The 18,256-nt window shown below is 41.5% G+C and overlaps 1 protein-coding gene across 2 annotated transcripts in view; it reads right to left on the bottom strand.

Moving 5' to 3' along the window:
• The window catches only part of FAR2 (fatty acyl-CoA reductase 2), a 151,457-nt gene extending 137,743 nt beyond the window's left edge, over positions 1–13,714 (bottom strand). The window contains exon 1 of one of the 2 annotated variants that reach the window (XM_030322080.2): positions 13,590–13,714. The gene's annotated coding sequence lies outside the window, so the exon portion shown is untranslated. Of the gene's footprint in view, positions 1–11,731; positions 11,907–13,589 lie in introns of those variants that run through there. The other variant, XM_030322081.2, reaches the window with a different exon arrangement.
• Between the last annotated feature and the right edge of the window lie 4,542 nt (positions 13,715–18,256).

Raw genomic sequence — 18,256 nt, 5'->3', positions numbered from 1 at the left:
TGGGAGTATAAAGTATACAACTAGCTTGGAAAATTCTTTGGCAGATTTCACCAAAGTGCTCTATGTAAAGCAGTTCCATGCCTGGTATACCCAACAGAAATGTATATACATATTCAACAAAAGACATTCATAAGAATGTTCTTGGTAACACTATTGTTAAGAACCTCATAGTGGAAACTACACGTGTTCATCAGTAGTGGAACAAAACACGTACCCCAATGTGTACAGCAGTGCTATCAACAATAGCCAAATTATGGAAAGAGCCCAAATGTCCATCAACTGAAGAATGGATTAAGAAGATGTGGTGTGTGTGTGTGTGTGTGTGTGTGTGTGTGTGTGTGTATAATGGAATACTACTTGGTGATCAAAAAAGAATGAAACCTTGACATTTCCAATGTGGATGGAGCTAGAGAGTATTATGCTAAGTGAAATAAGTCAGGCAGAGAATGACAAATATCATATGATTTCACTCATATGTGGAATTTAAGAAAGACAAAGGTGAACACAGGGGAAGGGAAGAAAAAATAAGATAAAAGCAGAGGGGAAGCAAACTATAAGAGACTCGTAAATACAGAAAACAAACTGAGGTTGCTGGAGCGGGGGGCAGATGGGGGGATGAGCTAAATGGGTGATGGGCATTGAGGGCACTTGTTGGGATGAGCACTGGGTGTTATACGTAAGTGATAAGTCATTGGGTTCTACCCCTGAAGCCAATACTATGCTGTATGTTAACTAATGAGTTAAAAAAAAAAAGTTAAAAAAATAAAAAATAAAAGTATTCAGCATTTAAAAAAATAGTGAAACAAAAAAATTGAAAGTGGTATATTCGCAGTATGGAGTACTATATAGCAATGAGAATGAAGAATCTATAAATTCATACAATTTGGATAATTTTATAAACATAATGCTGAATGAAGAAGCGAGACACAAAAGAATGCAGCCATTTCCCAGCATACTCTTATTGATGCTAATTGTTCAGGACTGTGGGAAGCTAAACCATTGACTGGGGCTGGTTACGAGGGAGAAGAAGCAGAGAATTAAAACCTATGAGAAGTTTATATTTTACGCTGAAGATCTTTACTGAAAGATTTCACAAACTCCAAAGCTGTAACTGGTTAAACACTGCTCAAAGAGTAGGGACACTAAAGTTTAAAGGCAGGTACTATAACTTGTTCATCATACATCTGCAGAGCTAAACACCCTGTCTGGTACATCGCAGACTTTCCAAAATCATATGAATGTTGACTGAATGAAGGAATGAATGAATAAAATGGTCATGGGATTGGCGGTCATAAGATTTGGATACTGGTATACATTCATCCATTAAATGGATATGTGACAAGTCATTTGATGTCTTTGGGACTGGCTTTTCTTTTCTATAAAATGAGGGAATTGGACCACATATAGAGAAGGTACTCGAACATTCAACAACTTAGTATAGTAGTATACTTAGGTAAGGCAAAGCTATTTGTTGTGCCCACTCTGTACAGAAGACAAGATAGTGAGGTATATGGCGACATTCAGTATGTCTAGGAGTTCACGGAAGTCTAAATTGAGAAAGTTTCCCGCTGTCCTACAGAAACCGAGGCCTAAATTTACCAAACGTGCAGTCCTGAGATCTGTAACACACTCCGTGGCTCTTGCATAACTGTTGCTTCAGGCAGGACCGCACCGAAATAGCAGAAGGAAAAGGAGGGAGAGACAAGGTCAGAATTCTACTAGGGAGAGAGTTTTGACAAGTACAATGGCTCATCTGGATGAGAAATTACTCTTTCAAACCATCAGAGATACCCGTGACTTGAAACTACTTTCGGAAGTAAATCTTAAGGCTCTCCAAGTCTTGTGGTAAGAGAACAAGTGCCCATCTTTTAGATCTTCTGCTCATATTCAGGGCAGATAGGTCCTGAAGGTCTTGTATAAACAAAACTCAACTGAAATACAATTCAATTCAGAATGAGACAACAGTTACAGTGTAAAAGAAATGAAAATACACAGACTGACATGAAATTGATTTCATTAATGCTTATCAGGATATTATTTATATATTTGTTTCATGTGAAATTAAGTGGCAATTTCTCTTAAGTTTTTGATAAGTGGCTCTATTTTTATTAAATGAATATTGTCCATCTTGAAGATGATTTTATTACTGAAAAAAAACTATGCTGTTACTACCCACACATCTTTTTTAATGTTTATTTTGAGAGAGAGAGAGAGTGCACATGCACATGAGTGGGGGGGGGGCAGAGAGCGAGGGGGGCAGAGGATCCAAAGCAGGCTCTGTGCTGACAGCACGGAGCCTGATGTGGGGCTTGAACTCATGAACCGTAAGATCATGACCTGAGCCAAAGTCGGATGCTTAACTGACTGAGCCACTCAGGCGCCCCACACATCTTTTAATTTTAAAATCCTTTCTTGAAAATAGTAAGCAAAAACCTTCAATACAGGCACTCACACTGAATTGTTACACACAGCTGGTTTTGTTCAGTTTATCACATTCTTCTGGGCAGATTCTTCCAGTTTCTTGACAATATTGTGCATTGGCATATCTAATTCTTCTGGAAGTGCTTAAGTGGTTTCAAATATGTTGAGACCAGACACATAATTTAATGGTCTTCCTAATTTCCAACTATCCTGCCCTCAAGGATGTGTGATTTTTGTGGGATATGTCCTCTCACTGACCTGTGATAAATAAAGCATCATTTTTGTGAAATGATCTAAAATGTGCAATGTTTCACAATGACTTTTCCTCATTTCTTGGCTCAGGAAATATTATTCTTGCCTCCTGTGGTCATCCTGTTATTCACCAGCAAATATTACTGACCCAACAACTCCTCAGCTGAGGGATAGGAGAGGCCGTAGTTTTTGTCCCTTCCACACAGATTCACAGGGAAGTGTCTGCTTTCCCTTCCTCACCTCAAATGTATGCTTCAAGGCTTTGGGCCATCTCTGGAGGGGACTGGGAAGTTAAAATACCTTAAAAACAAACAAGCAAAAAAACAATATGTCCAGAGGCCACAGGGAACACCTGTTGTAGGCTACAGCTTGGAAATGGTTTTGCTGGACTGCAGGAGTTAAGGATACAAACTTATCAAGGACTTTTTAAATAAATCATGACTAAAACAAGAAACGCGTGCTATTCTTAGTGTTTGATAATTATAGTAAGAACAATTTTTTTCACAGTCTACTGAATCACATTGTTGATTACACAAAAAAATATATACAGTAAAACCTTGGCTTGCGAGCATAATTTGTTCTGGAATCACGCTTGTAATCTAAAGCAGTTGTATATCAAAGCAAATTTCCCCATAAGAAATAATGGAAACTCAGATAATTCATTCTGCAACCCAAAAAATATTCATATAAAAGTGATTACAATACTATAATATAATACAAAATATAAATAAAAATAAATTAACCTGCAGTTCCTTTGAAAACCTTCATGGCTGGTATGAGGAAGACGAGAGAGGAGGGTTATTGTGTAGGATGACTTTCACACTTACTAATGGAATCACTGCTATCTACTGGCTCAAATGGAATCCTTTTCTTTTCATGCAACTTTAACAAGGAAAGTATCCAATGACCAAGAATGAAGCAAAGCATTCTGAAGCTTACTCTTGTGTGGAAAAGCAAAGGACTGTCCATCGGTGCTTTGAAGTGAAAAAAATTCACTAGTGCCAGTTGTGGGCACCTTCCAACGTTCTGAAAAGTCACTGATTTCTGCCAAACATGTGGCCTGAGATGAGCACGAAAGATGATTATCCACAATCCCACAGACAGAAAAAGAGAGAGAGAGAGAGAGAGAGAGAGAGACAGTGAGAGAGAAAAGAGAGAGAACCACCAGCTTAGTTGTGATCATGTGACATTTGGCATCATGTACTACTCGTATTGTAAGACGTCACTCACTTATCAAGATAAAATTTATTAGAAATATTTGCTTGTCTTGCGGAACACTTGCAGAACAAGTTACTTGCAAGCCAAGGTTTTACTGTAATATTCTTTGCATTGGTATAGGTGTTAAGTAAAAAAAAAAAAAAAAGCCTACTGAATGAAGATGTTACCTGAAATCAATTCTTTTTTTTTAAGGTAGGCCTCTGAGTTAGTCATTATGCAATCTCCTGATCACTGTACTTGGCAAGGAGTCCCATATTTCATATTGATTCCCACTACATACATGCACCTGGAAGGATTTCATGATAGCAATGATAACTCTAAGCACCAAGCTTCTAGAACCCTATCTTCTGGTTCTATGTCCCATGGAAGAACTTGGGTCAGTTGCTCACACATTTTGTACCTGAGCTGTGCTGGTTATTTAAAGCACATAGGATGATCATGCTAAAAATCCTGATTCAATAAAAGTAAGATGGGGACAATAAAATGTATATTTTCGTTATCCCTAAGTTAAGACTATCACCCTTAAACCATAAATATTTGGGGCACCTAGGTGGCTTAATTGGTTGAGCAACTGACTTCGCCTCAGGTCATGATCTTGCAGTTCATGAGTTCAAGCCCTGCATTGCACTCTGTGCTGCCTGAAGCCTCCTTCAGATTCTGTGTGTGTCTCTCTCTGCCCCTCCCCACTTGTGCTCTGTCTCTCTCTCTCTCTCTCTGTCAAAAATAAACATTAAAAAAATTGAAAAACATCAATATTTACAAAAAAGATTACATAAATAAAAAATAGATTTGCTTCATTATTGAAATAAAAATTGAAGGTGACACCTTACAGTAAGTCCATGCTCACAGGTAGCAGATTTCAACAACTAAAATTACCCTATCTCTTCAGGTTCTAGTTATGTCTATCTGAGTGCCCATCCTTTATCTAGTAGTTCAAATGTTTGAGTAACTCTCAAAAATGATTACCTTCGGGGCGCCTGGGTGGCGCAGTCGGTTAAGCGTCCGACTTCAGCCAGGTCACGATCTCGCGGTCCGTGAGTTCGAGCCCCGCGTCAGGCTCTGGGCTGATGGCTCAGAGCCTGGAGCCTGTTTCCGATTCTGTGTCTCCCTCTCTTATCTGCCCCTCCCCCGTTCATGCTCTGTCTCTCTCTGTCCCAAAAATAAATAAACGTTGAAAAAAAAAATTAAAAAAAAAAAATGATTACCTTCAACACTATCTTCTGCTCCTCACATTGGCATGTAACTTTAGCCACACTAATTACGGACAATAAATAGCACTGTCAAGACTCCAATGGCAATAATGATTGAGGAGCTTCTAGGAAATCTATTCACAACTTATAAACAATGTTTGACTCTCCTCAAACTTCCTAGGTTGAAATCTACTCTCCAGTATGATGGTCTTTGGAGGTGGGACCTCTAGGAGGTGATCAAGTTGGGAGGGTGGAATCCTCACAAATGGGATTAATATCCATATACAAGAGATGCCAGAGAACTCCCTTGTGCCTTCCACTATGTGAAGTTACAATTAAAAGATGGGCATCTATAAACAATGGAACAGGATAGGGAGCCCAGAAATAACCCATGTTTATATGGTCAATTAATCTACAACAAAAGAGGTAAAAATATACAATGGGGAAAAGATCATCTCTTTGCTAAATGGTGTTGGGAAAACTGGATATGCGAAAGAATGAAACTGAACCATTTTCTTACACCATAGACAAAAATAACCTCAAAATGGAGTAAAGATCTAATATGAGACCTGAAACCATAAAACGTCTAGAAGAAAATGTAGGCATTAATATCTTGGATATCAGCCTTAGCAACATTTTTCTGGATAGATCTCCTCAGGATGGGAAAGAATAGCAAAAAATTAAACTATTAGAACTACACAAACCAAAAACCTTGGTGCATTGAAGGAAACCATTAAAAAAAAAAAAAGCAACCTACTGAATGGGAGAAGATATTCACAAATGATATATTTAATGAGAAGTTAAGATTCAAAATATAGAAAGAAATTATACGATTCAACACCAAAACAACAACAACAACAAGAACAAAAACCCAAGTAAACTCAAAAAACGGGTAGAGGACCCAAACAAATATTTTCCAAAGAAGATATATAGATCACCAACAGACATATGAAAAGATGGTCAACATCACTAATCATCAGGGAAATACAAATGAAAACCACAAGAAATACCATCTCACACCATTCAGAATGTCTAGTATCAAACACACAATAAATAAAAAGAACTTTTGCGCACAATTGATGCAAAAGTGCAGCCATTGCACTGGTGCAGCCACTGTGGAAAAATGTATGGCAGTTTCTCAAACAATTAAAAAGAGAAATACCATATGATCCAGCAATTCAACTACTGTTTACCCAAAGAAAATGAAAACACTAATTCAACCACAAAAAAAAAAAAAACAAAAAAAACACCAATGAAATCTCGCCTTTTGTAACAATGTGGATGACCTAGAGGATATCATGCCAAGTGAAATAAGTCAGACAGAGAAAGCCAAACTGTATGTGAAATCTAAAAAAGAAACAACAAAAAAAACAGAAAAAGACTCGTAAATACAGAGAACAACTGGTGGTTGCCAAAGGGGAGGAAGGTGGGGATGGGCAAAATAAAGGAAGGGGATTAAGAGGTACAAATTTCTAGTTACAAATAAAATAAGTTACAAGCATGAAAAGTACAGCATCAGGAATATAGCCAATGATATTGTAATAATGTTGCATGTGACAGATGGTAACTACATTTATTGTGGTAAACATTGTGTAATGTATAGACTTGTGGAATTACTATGTTGTACACCTGAAACTAATACGTTGTATTGTATGTCAACTATACTTCAATAATAAATTCTTTTTAATTTTTTTTAACATTTATTCATTTTCGAGAGACAGAGGAGAGAGAGAGAGAGACAGAGACAGAGAGAGAGACATGGAGCTCAATTGGGGGTGGGCAGAGAGAGAGGGAGACAGAATCCAAAGCAGGCTCCAGGTTCTGAGCTGCCAGCACAGAGCCCAAAGTGGGGCTAGAACCCACAAACCATGAGATCATGACCTGAGCCGAAGTCAGTTGCTTAACCAACTGAGCCACACAGGTGCCCCTAAATTTTTTTTTTATAAAGAGAGAAAAAGGACTCCAGAGAACTCCCTTTCCCTTCCACCATGTGAGGTTACAGTGAAAAGATGGGCATCTATAAACAATGGAACAGGTTAGGGAGCCCAGGCCATTTGATACGGTCAACTAATCTATGACAAAAGAGGCAAGAACATACAATGGGGGAAAGATTTGATTAATGTTGGCAAAACTGGACAGCTACATGCAAAAGAATGAAACTGACCACTTTATTACACCATACACAAAAATAATCTCAAAATGGACTAAACACCTAAAGTGAGACCCAAAACCATAAAACTCCTAGAAGAAAACACAGGCAGTAATCTCTTGGATCATCTACGAACATTGGTGCAGCCACTGTGTAAAAGAGCATCTATGAACCCAGGAACTCTCCCAGACACCAAAACTGTTAGAAATAAATTTCTGTTTTTATAAACCACCCAGTCTATGGTACTTTGCTATAGCAGCCTCAGCTAACACTATCCCCTAAAATATAAAACAAATGAAAAACAAATCGATTAAAATTGTGCGATTAAAATTGTGGCCAGTGAGTTGAATAACCTAGAACCCAGGGGGTGTTGGCATTTCCTGTAAAGGGCTAGATGTATTAGGCTTTGCTGGTCACAACTACTCACTGGGTAGAACACTAAAGCTCCTAAGCTAGTATGATGATAGATAGATGACACTGGCTATTTTCCAATAAAACTTTATTTATGGACACTGAAATTTGGTTTTCATATAATTTTCTCGTGCCACAGAATATTATTCTCGTGATTTTTTTTTCCAACCACTTAAAAATATTAAAACCATTCTTAGTTCAAGGGATACACAAAACAGGCAGGGGCCAGATTTGGCCTCAGGCCATAGTTTGCCCACCCCTGGGCTAGAGGACCAAATGGATGAAGCCATGGTCAGAGTCCACAGCTGTGTGAACCTGTTTCTCCTGTTCTGTTCTTTTGGTTGCACTGTTCTTTGGTCATAAATTGCATTCCTGTCTCCAACCCACCACCATGCAAATGCACTGGGGAGAAGGAGAGAAGATATGAGATTCATTGCAAAATCATTGCTCCTACAGACACCCTATGTATTCTCATTGTATTGTCCTGTAAGAGATACATTATCAACATCAAGAAAGGCCCAGACCTGCCATGGAACAAGAGAGGCCCTGTGAAGTCTTCCCCACTACCTATGTTTAAGGTTCCTCCTGTGTAAATCTAGACTTGACAGAACATACTTCAGGGAGGTCTGAAAGTAGAAATGAAATCATGAAAGTAGAAATTTAAATCAATCAATCAGTCAATAAATTAAAGCTTCTTTTTAATCAGACTGTAAAACTTGCTTATGATATCTCTTTATCTCTTATCCATAGAGCAGAATGGTTTCATCATCAACTTACAGCCTGTTAACAGAGTCCATTCTAGTCTCCCACTTTCTTCCAGCTGAGGGGCATGAAAGGGATGAGAGAAGTTGATGGTGAATAGGGATGTAAATGTTAAAAGGTTTAATCTATTAATATAGGGCAGCATTTCCCAAAGCACATTATGCTAAATGCCGACTCTGTCAGATGTTCTAACAAAAAAGCATTTTGAGGTCAAATAAGTTTAGGAAATGTGACATAAAATATCCCTTCTTTCTTGATTCTTAATGCGCTAATTAGTAAATTAAAGGCTCTGAGGATTCCTGCAATAAGACAGGTTACCCAGGTTAAATCAAGTGTTTCTCAAATTTAAATGATCAGGAAAGCTTTTTTTTTTTTCTTCACTTAACTGTTATTAATATCCCAAAACAGTAATGATCCACAGACTACATTTTGGGAAACACCAATATAAACAAGGGGGAAGAATGGAAAGGTTTTCAGAATTATGGATTATGTTTTAGAACCAATCACTTTGGTAAGGATTAGACTTTTCTCTCCTTATTTTTGTCATGGTAGGAAATGGCCCCATGTTCCATTCATGTGCTCAAACCAGCAAAACAGGAGCGATATTTGTTGCTGCAGTAACTTGTTAAGAAATGATAAAATATGTGATGGCTTAAAAATAATCCCTACAGTAGAAATGATAGTATAAAAACCAAAAGTATCTCCCTCCTCTCCTCACTTCTACCCCAGTAGCTGGTATATTTCCCAGAGGTACTAAGCAAGGTTACCAGCTTTCACTTCATTTTTCAGTTCTTCTAGCAACTCTAAGTCATATGTACATGAGTCTACTGGTTTGGATTACAAACATCCAGCAGTATCTACTGAAATAATTCATTCTCCCACTTCTTTCTGCCTCACGCACCTCTTATATCCAATCTATCAGCAAGCTGTATCAATTCTACCTTCAGAATAGATCTCAAGTCTGCCCACTTTTCTCTACCTTCTCCGTCAGTGCTGTTTATGACACTCTGCCCTAACTGGTCTTCCTTCTTCCAATTCTTTTTCTTTCTTGTCCTTTGTCCATATTGTACCCATAAAGATCTCTTAAAATGTAAATTACATAGTCTCTGACTTCAAAGTCTTCATGGCTTCCCACCAACATAAAATTCAAAATCAATGTCAAGATCTGTGAGGTTTTCCATGATCAAGCTTTGCCTACCTCACCATACTCCTGTCCAGCTTCACAGCAATTTCTCCCCAAACTCCAGCCATGCTTCCTTTCTGTTCCCTGAATACTTCCAGCCTTTTCCTCTCCTTGCAGCCTTCCCATTGCTACTTCCTCTGCCCAGATTGCTTTTCTTTCCTTTACTTTATTCCCAAGCCAATCCCTGCGCTTCTTTCAAGTATCAATTTAAGTCTTTCATCGTCTAACAGACCTTTCCAGAACACCAAGTCTGAGCCAGCCTGTTGTTTGTTTTTTTTTTAATAGCACCCTGTTCTTCTTCATACTACTTCCAACAATTTGTTATTATATGTTTCCTTTTTTAAATGTCTATAAGTTCTACAAGATGTCTGCTTTATTCAACACTAAATACAGAAAAATTGACCCTGTGTCTGGTCACAGAGGAGGCTTAATAATTATTTATTACATGAATGAAGCCAACCACTGGAAAGTTCCCTTACAGTTTTGTCTCCTGCCTTTTCCTTACATAAAACTTTAGCTCCATCCAGATTTTCATTTTGTGCACACCAATCAGCCAGAAGACTCCTTCGTTCACCTCTGTTTGGAGCAGAGCTTTAAGGAACATCTCATGTAACCTTCCTCTTAAGCTTCACTAATGCATTTTATTCTTGGGAACTCACTTCACTTACTATCTGCACCATTCATTTGGTGTCTACTCTTCTATTGCCTTGTAACAACTCATCTACTACTGTTAATTAACACCTTATTTGACATATTTTGTCTTGCCAATGATGTCGTGTCTATTGAGTATAGGACCTAGTACTTCATAAGCTAAAGTACACAGCATGTCTCTGCACAGAGTAGTTGTATGAAAGGAGTCTCCAACCACCCCATTTAGTGCCCCCATTTTAAGACTTTGATATGAGGATTTGACTCATTTCCTTTCACTGTTTTCTTCCTCAACACTTTGGTGTGTGTTGTCATCATACTGGGAATGAAAGCTGGGGTAAAGAGAAGATCTGAGATGAGAGAAGTAGTTAAGGGAGGAGAGTGAGGACAGAGAACTTGCCAAAAGTTTCTCAGTTTCTTCCCTAGTGTTAAAGGAGGTGAAGGACTGGGTGTACTTTACACTGCTAGGCTATGCCCTAGAGTATTTTAAAAATTACTTGCTCGAGATTTGAAAATGTGGATTTTTAGAACTTAAGTGTCAATCATTGACTCAGTTACACATTGTTCAATTTTTGGATGGATTAGACTCAAACATCATATTTAATTCAGGAAGTATCTTTGGAATCCAAGAAGTTATTCTGCACTTTTACTTGACAATTCCAATCTTGTCCAAATAATGGTTTTTAAGGAACATGTAAAATACTGAATACCTTAGCTACTTTTCATTTTTCCCCACTAAAATATAAGGGTTATTATAAAAGTTCTGCAACGTTTTTAATGTACTTAACCAACTTTCCTTAAGCTACTTCTGAAACAAGGAGTAGAAGTCAAGCCTTTGTTAGTATAAAATTGTTCAAGGGAAGCAGATGCTTTTACAATTATTACCTCTTTACCTAGTGTATCTTCAGAACTACTTTTTAAGAGGAAGAGTAGCAGATATTGCCTGCTATCTTTATTCAATCAGTAAGGAAACTGCGCATGAGGAAGAGGGGCTGAATGATACAGGTAGGTAGCAGCTAAAGTCCAAGTTTGTGTTGGAGAATTCACCTGAAACGTAGGATTACTATGACATAACTTACGCAGTAAATTCTAGAACAGGATTGTTATGCTGGGATCAGGGCTGGCCACAGAATTTGCAGGATATATAGTATAAAATGAAAATTTGGAGCTCCTTGTTTGAAAATTATTAAGAGAGCTGACAGTGACAGCAGAACTTTAAAACTAGTGCGGGGCCCTTCTGAGTTCAGAGCCCCGTGTGACTGAGCGGTTTGTTTCCATGAAGCTGGCCCTGCCCAAAGTCTGTGAACGGCTAACATCTGGTTGGGTATCAAGGAGGCTGTGAGCTCCTGAAACCATAGGCAGAATTCCGTGTTAATGTGCATATGTTTGTGCTTCATACCCCATAGCTTTTTATCAGGTTCTCAAAGTGCTCTGTTAACAAAAGCATTAAGAATGCCTCTTCAGGAGTAAAAAAAAAAAAAAAAAAAATGTTCTCACAGAGCCCAGAGTGTCAGGGAACACCATGCTCCTGGTCACTGTTCATGATCCTTCTGGAGACTGTGCTTGTGAATAAGTGAGTTTTCATGGCTGCACTGGAGTTAAGAGAAAAACAAAGAATTCTTAAGGCTGCCCAGATGTTGCCAGACATACACTCAAAATACATCTTCAGATGACAGGAAAGCAATGGTGAGATGTTCAAGACGACCATATTCATAAACCCCAACACGATACCCAAACCTGAGCTATCTCATTGATTTTTCACCCGTTTAAAGAAAGCTTCTCCCTCTTCTGTAATTAGATGTCATGTCCCTCCTTTAAATAAAGGAAAAATGCTTCATGGTAAGATTTACCAACTTATGGTGATTTATATTACCTATATTTATGGATAATTACAACCCAATGTTAGAAACTGGGGTAAGGTAGGAATTTTGTTAATAAGGCAGGTGCAGGAAATGCCCTCAGAAACAGAAAAAAGAGTCCTATAAAGACCAGCGTCCTGCAAAAACACTACAGATGAAATATTTCAACACCTGAGTCTGGCTGGTAAAACCCACGGCCATCTACCGGAAGTCTCATGCACAAAGATCCCTAAATGTGGGTTTTGCTGAAAAACCTGCTCTTGCAATTCGAGTGGCTGACTTAAAATTTTATTTAGTCCCTGTGCCGTTTCAGACTAAACGTGCTCCTTAGCCAAATCATATAAATGGAGGTAGAGAGATGAATAATTGAAACCACAGGGTAATTCTCAAATTTCTTTTCCCACAGTGTCAAACTTCTCTTGATGCAGCATCCACAAGGAAAAGTACGAGTAACTTAAGTTTCCTGGTCAGTCAGCTGTCCCCACTCTGCCTTTGCTCACGGTACAATGGGGCACGCCACATGATTCAACCAGCCGCTAAAGCCCTCGCATATCCTTGGAGGACCTGGTAGCTCACACGAGGTATCTCATCCATCAAAGAGTAACTGTTCATAATCCTACCCAACCCAAAAGGTGAAAGAGTAGGAGGCTGGTAGATAGATGGGATGCTTTCCTACGGTTTCTAGGACTAAGCTGGTTAATCCTTTTAATTGAATGAAATTGCCCCGGGGGTTCTCTTCCTCGCCAGGGATGTGAGTAGCCTTCCCAGCCTTCCCGCAAGCCATCTACTCCGGTTGGAGTCTCCTGGTACCTGCTCTGCTCCCCTGCTCTTTCCAAGACGCGCAGGCCACAGGGAGAGGAGGCAAACTTCCAACAGCGGCAGACCCCACCCTAGACGCCTGAGCACTTCGGCCTCGGGCTCCCGGCCTCGGCGAGGCGGGAGTGGGAGTGAGAGTGGGAGTGGGAGTGGGAGGGTCCGGACGCGCGGCCAGGGATGGGGCTCAGGGCGAGCGAGCACGCGCTGCAGGGTCGGGAAGCGCGCCGGCTGTCTGCGGCGCCCGAAGGACCGCGGGCAGGGAGCAGTTCCACACGTGGCCTGGAGTCACCGCGCTCTCTTCAGGAATAGCCCCAGGGGCCAAGGAGGCCGCCGCCAGACCGGGCCAGGCGCCTCTCTCCCTCCATCCTGGCTGCCGGGCGCGGCTCCCAGGTTAACCCTGTCGGGCCCTGCCTGGCCCGCCGCCGCTGCCACCCTCTGCGCTCTCCACCTCGGCGGGCAGTAAGCGCCGGCTGACGGCGGGGGGTGGCGGTTGCCAGGGGGCAGAGCCTCCCAAACCTCTTCCTCCGTCCTCCGGGCCGCACGCCCACCCTCCCTCGGGGCCCTTAGGGATCCCCCCCCCCCCGACCCCTGCGCCCGCGCCTGCCCCCGGGGCTGCCTCCAGCCCGGCGTGGCCTCCGCGGCGTGGGCTCGGCGAGCGCTGGGCTGCGACCCCGGCGTACCTGCTCCTCCGACGCGGTGGGGTTCAACTAGTGGTCCTGTAAATCCCAGTCCTTCCCCGAGGCCCCGGCAGGTACTCCCGCCGCAGGGAGAGCGCTCTCCTAGTTGGGCTCCCAAACGTGACACTCTGTATATCCGGCTCGGAGACTGGGTGTGGGGCGGGAGGAAACCACCCTCCCTCCGACCTTCCCGGTTGCAGCCGCGGCCTCCGCGTGGGGCGCGGTAGCGGCGGCAGCCGGAGCCCGGGGGGGAGGAGGGCGCGCGGCTGGCGAGGGCCTTTACAGGCCTCCGGGAGACGGCATCGTGCGCGCAGGCCCGCCCCGCGGCTTCCATTCATTCAGCACCCAGCACAGCCGCTCGCTATTACTCCCGGGCTTTTTTTTTTTTTTTTCCTCCTTCATTTTTTTTTTTTTCTTTAATCTGTGGGTGAGGGTAAAGGGAGCTAGAAAGGCGCCCCTCTCTGGTCTGCAAAAGAAGAGCTCCCACACCTTGAGAAAGAAAGAGGAGGAGGGAAGGAGGGGGGGAAAGAGAGACCCAGAAAGTCTAAGGTTCTGGTCTGAACGCTTGGAGGACACACCTTTCCCCATCCACCCTAGTAGAAAAAGACAGGCTCAAATCCGAGTTCACTGAGGTTCTGGGTACCACACACTCCGTGGGAGGGATGTTCTTGTATCTGCTCCAGACTCTGCGGAGGCGCCCTGCAATGACTGACCAGCGCAGTGTCCTAAAAATCCAGGAGGGGTGGAGGCACGCTTTACTCATACCCAGGGTTTGGAGGGCAGACATCAGGCTCTGCCTGCGTAGGGTGCGAGTGGGAGTGGGCAGGTGGAGAGGAGACTAGAAAGGACCCGAGATGCGGGCTGCGGGAACAGCTGCGCGCCAGCTTTGCTCAGCAGCGCTTCAACAGATTAAAGGAGAGAGAGAGAGAGAGAGAGAGAGAGAGAGAGAGACGTTTTGCTTCTTAGCCTGGTAGCTTTTTGCAGATACGGTTTGGTCATTGTTAACAGTTAAACGGAAAAACTGGATCCGTTGTCAGGGAAGACTTGTAGAGGGATGGACAGGCAGGGGAGTCAGCCGTCCTCAGCGAGGAAGTGCTGAACGCAGGCCAACGCCCAACCTACTTCCTCGAACAAGGTGGAAGGTAACTTCCCAAATAAATATGGTGTGTTAAGAGGAGCCAAAAAGGAATATTGCCCCGGAAGCTGTCTTCACATATCCTCATTCCAACAGTCGGCATACAAATAAAGAAATAAAATTTAATTCATGAAGGTTGGAATTAATGAAATGAGTGATTTCTTGCATTAAAAAGAATTCACTTCCCATCTTGAATCCTCTTCCACTGGACTCTCTTTGATTAAATATGGCAAGCAAAGTGTGTAGCCTAAAGACACTCTAACTAATTTCCTCTGGTGACTGCCTGCAAGTAAGAGAAAAAGAAAAAGTTAGGACCAAGTAAATACACTGTTACCCCTCCCCCCACTGTAGAATACATCTGAATGTGTTCTAAAAACCTGTATGACAGTACTTGAAATGATACTGTCAAATGATGGTGAGAATATGTTGAAATCCCTTATCACACGGCAGATAGAAGGTAAATTGTTACAACTTTTTGGAAGGCAATTTTGCAATACATTCCCAAGGCATAAAATGTTTCGTCACTCAAAATGTTCTTATTGTTCTGAACCTTGTGATAAAGGAGTCCCATTTCTTAGAATATGTCCCAAGGAAATTGTGGTAGACTCTGGGTCTAAAGTTGTCTCTTGTCTAGCAAGAGAGCGGCACACAGGATGAGAAACGAGAAATGGTTAATGTCCCAGACAAGACAAGAGCCCGGAACAAGGGGCCTTGCCCCATTTTTATTAGGATCAGAAGGCTTACAAACATGGTGATGGACGTGATGGACGTGCACAAAGAAACAATGAATCTGTGAACGTTCACTTGGGGATGTGAGGGAAAGGGGGGTCTTGAAGATATTTGGGGTTAGGGCTTTGGGTTAATTACAAAACAAAATCTGGGTGCCAGGCAGTTGGGAGGAAGGTTGTTTACAGCGAACATGAGACAGCACCTCTGTTTATCTTAGCTAGCCTAGGGGGATGAGGCAGATAGGGGAAATAGCCTTAGAGTTGACAAGGCACCTTTTCTTTTGTTAACCATCTCTACTCTGGGCTGCTTCACCTGCTGCACAGAGGTCCATAGTCCAATTCACCAATTTACCTAACCTGGCCCTATCCTCCTATGAAAGCAGCTTTTCTGCCATAGTACTAAATTGGGAGTGCTTCCACCCTGAATATCTAATCTTGTTTATTTCATATACCTATGTATTAGGCACCCTTGTGCCCATTCCTATTTTAGGCCTTTGCCCCTTCCTTTCTATTCTGGGGGCTCTGCACCCCCTCTCTATTTTGGGGTGCATTTGCACCTCCCTATTCTTGGGGTGCAAATCTGGTTTGCCCAAACCCAGGTGTGAGCATTTTATGGCTTTGTATTTCTTTATGCCTTGTTCACCCATTGGTGTAAGCCTGGGGCATTCCTAAGCTTATCCCCTACAGGAAATACCCACAAAAAAGGGAACTGCCATATGGACAAAGTTACAGGTTTATTACAGCATTATTCATAAAGTAGAAAATAAACAGACTTTCAGTGGAATGTTGGCAAATAAAATGCAACATTATTATAGATTACAAAATTGTAATTTGATTATCACCATTTCAAATGACATTTATGTGTACATGATGTATTCGTCCACCGGCTGCCATATTGAAGTCCACAGACTGAGCGGCTAAAACAACAGAAATGTATTGTCTCACAGTTCTAGAAGCTGGAAGTCCAAGAACCAGTGTCTGCAGGGTTCTTCCTGTGAGGGCTGTGAGGAGAATATTTCAGACCTCCCACCTAGCTTCTGGTGGTTTAGTGGTAGGTTTTGGCTTTTCTTGGCTTGTGGAAATATAATCTTTGCCTTCAGGTTCACATGGTGTTCTCCCTGATGTCCAAATTTCCCCTTTTTATAAGGACACTAATAATATTGAATCAGGACTCATCCTAATGATTTCATCTAAATTAATTGATTACATCTGCAACAACCTATTTCCAAATAAAGTCACATTCTGAGGTACTTAGGGTTAGGACTCCAACATATGATTGGGGGAGGTGGCTGGAAAAGGGCAGATTCAGCCCATAACAGATAATAACAAAAACAGACAATGTAGTAGGTTGGTAGGTTAAATAGTGACTCCCAAAAGATATGTCATGGTGCAAATCCCAGGGTCCCATAAATGTTACCTTATTTGAATGAAAGGGTCTCTGTAAATGTAATGCTAAAGATCTTGAGAGTAAATCATCCTGGGTTATCCAGGTGGGCCCTAAATCCCATAGCAAGTGCCTTGATAAGAGAAAGACAAAGGAAGATTTCCAACCTAGAAATCTGTTGGAAAAAGAGATATAAAGAAAAGGCAGAGATTGGAGTGATGAGGCAAAACAAACAAACAAAAATGAAGACCAAGGAAAGGAAGGAATGCTGACAGTCACCGGAAGCTGGAAGACAAAAGGTAGGGTTTCCCCCTAGAGCATCTGCAGGGAGCATGACCCACACCTTGATTTCAGACTTCTAGCTCCAGAACCGTGAAAAGAAATCAGCTCTTGTGGTTTAAGCCACCCAGTAAGTTATTACAGTAGCCCTAGGAAACGAATATAAGAATGTGTTTGTGGTAGAATGCTACATATTTGCTTTTTTGTTTTTTCTTAAAAGAGAGATACATGCATCAAGACCTTTTCAAGTGGGGCATCCTGGTGGCTCAGTCGGTTAACTGGCCGGCTCTTGATTTTGGCTCAGGTCATGATCTCATGGTCATGGGATTGAGCCCTGTGTCAAGCTCTGTGCTGAGCCTAGATCCTGCTTAAGAGTCTCTCCCTTTCTCTCTACCCCTCCCCCACTCATGTGCCCTCTTTCTCTCTCTCAAAAAAGATAAAATTAAATTAAAAAATAAAATTATAAAAAAGACCTTTCAAGTGGGTATTTTAATAGAGTTATCTTAAAATTCTCATTCACTTTTGAAGGAATAGGCAGGGGACATGCTAATGACTTCATCATCTTGTGAAGTAAACCCTCCAGTAGTCTCAAGTGCAGCTAAAACTACAAAGTGTTCTGATTTGGTGAAATGTGTTTTTTTGTTCTGGACCCTCACACATAGTGCACGTACAACTCCTGCTAATACAAATTCAGCTCCACGCCAGTTTGATTAGAAGCCAGTCTTCAGTGTTTTATCTCAAAACCACTGTTGCTGATGGTCAATGTTGAGACATAGGCGATTACAAGACTGACCTCTACTTTCAAAGCCTTTTCTCCCTCACCATTGCTCAGTGACTTGCCATTTTATTCAACCCCATAAAACCAATGTTTCTTTGTAAATCTTCCTGGAAGTTTCTGTTTATAATGCCAAATACTTACAAAATCTGCCAAACCAAAAATAATATGTCAGATCATTCTAATGACACTGTAAAGTGGGAGGTTGAGAATAAACAAGTGTTCCAAAAGAATGCTATCTCTTTAAACACATGCTGTTTCTGTTGACTAATAGTATTAAGGATGCAGACATTTGATTTTTATCTACAGTAGAATCATAAAAATACAGTGTTCTGGAACTAGAAAGCTAGTCCTTTGGGCCCACTATCT

The sequence above is a fragment of the Lynx canadensis genome, chromosome B4 (genome assembly GCF_007474595.2).
Source record: "Lynx canadensis isolate LIC74 chromosome B4, mLynCan4.pri.v2, whole genome shotgun sequence".
Lineage (NCBI taxonomy): Eukaryota > Metazoa > Chordata > Mammalia > Carnivora > Felidae > Lynx > Lynx canadensis.
The sequence above is the reverse complement of the archived record's forward strand: the minus strand, read 5'-3'. Positions and strand labels throughout refer to the sequence as shown.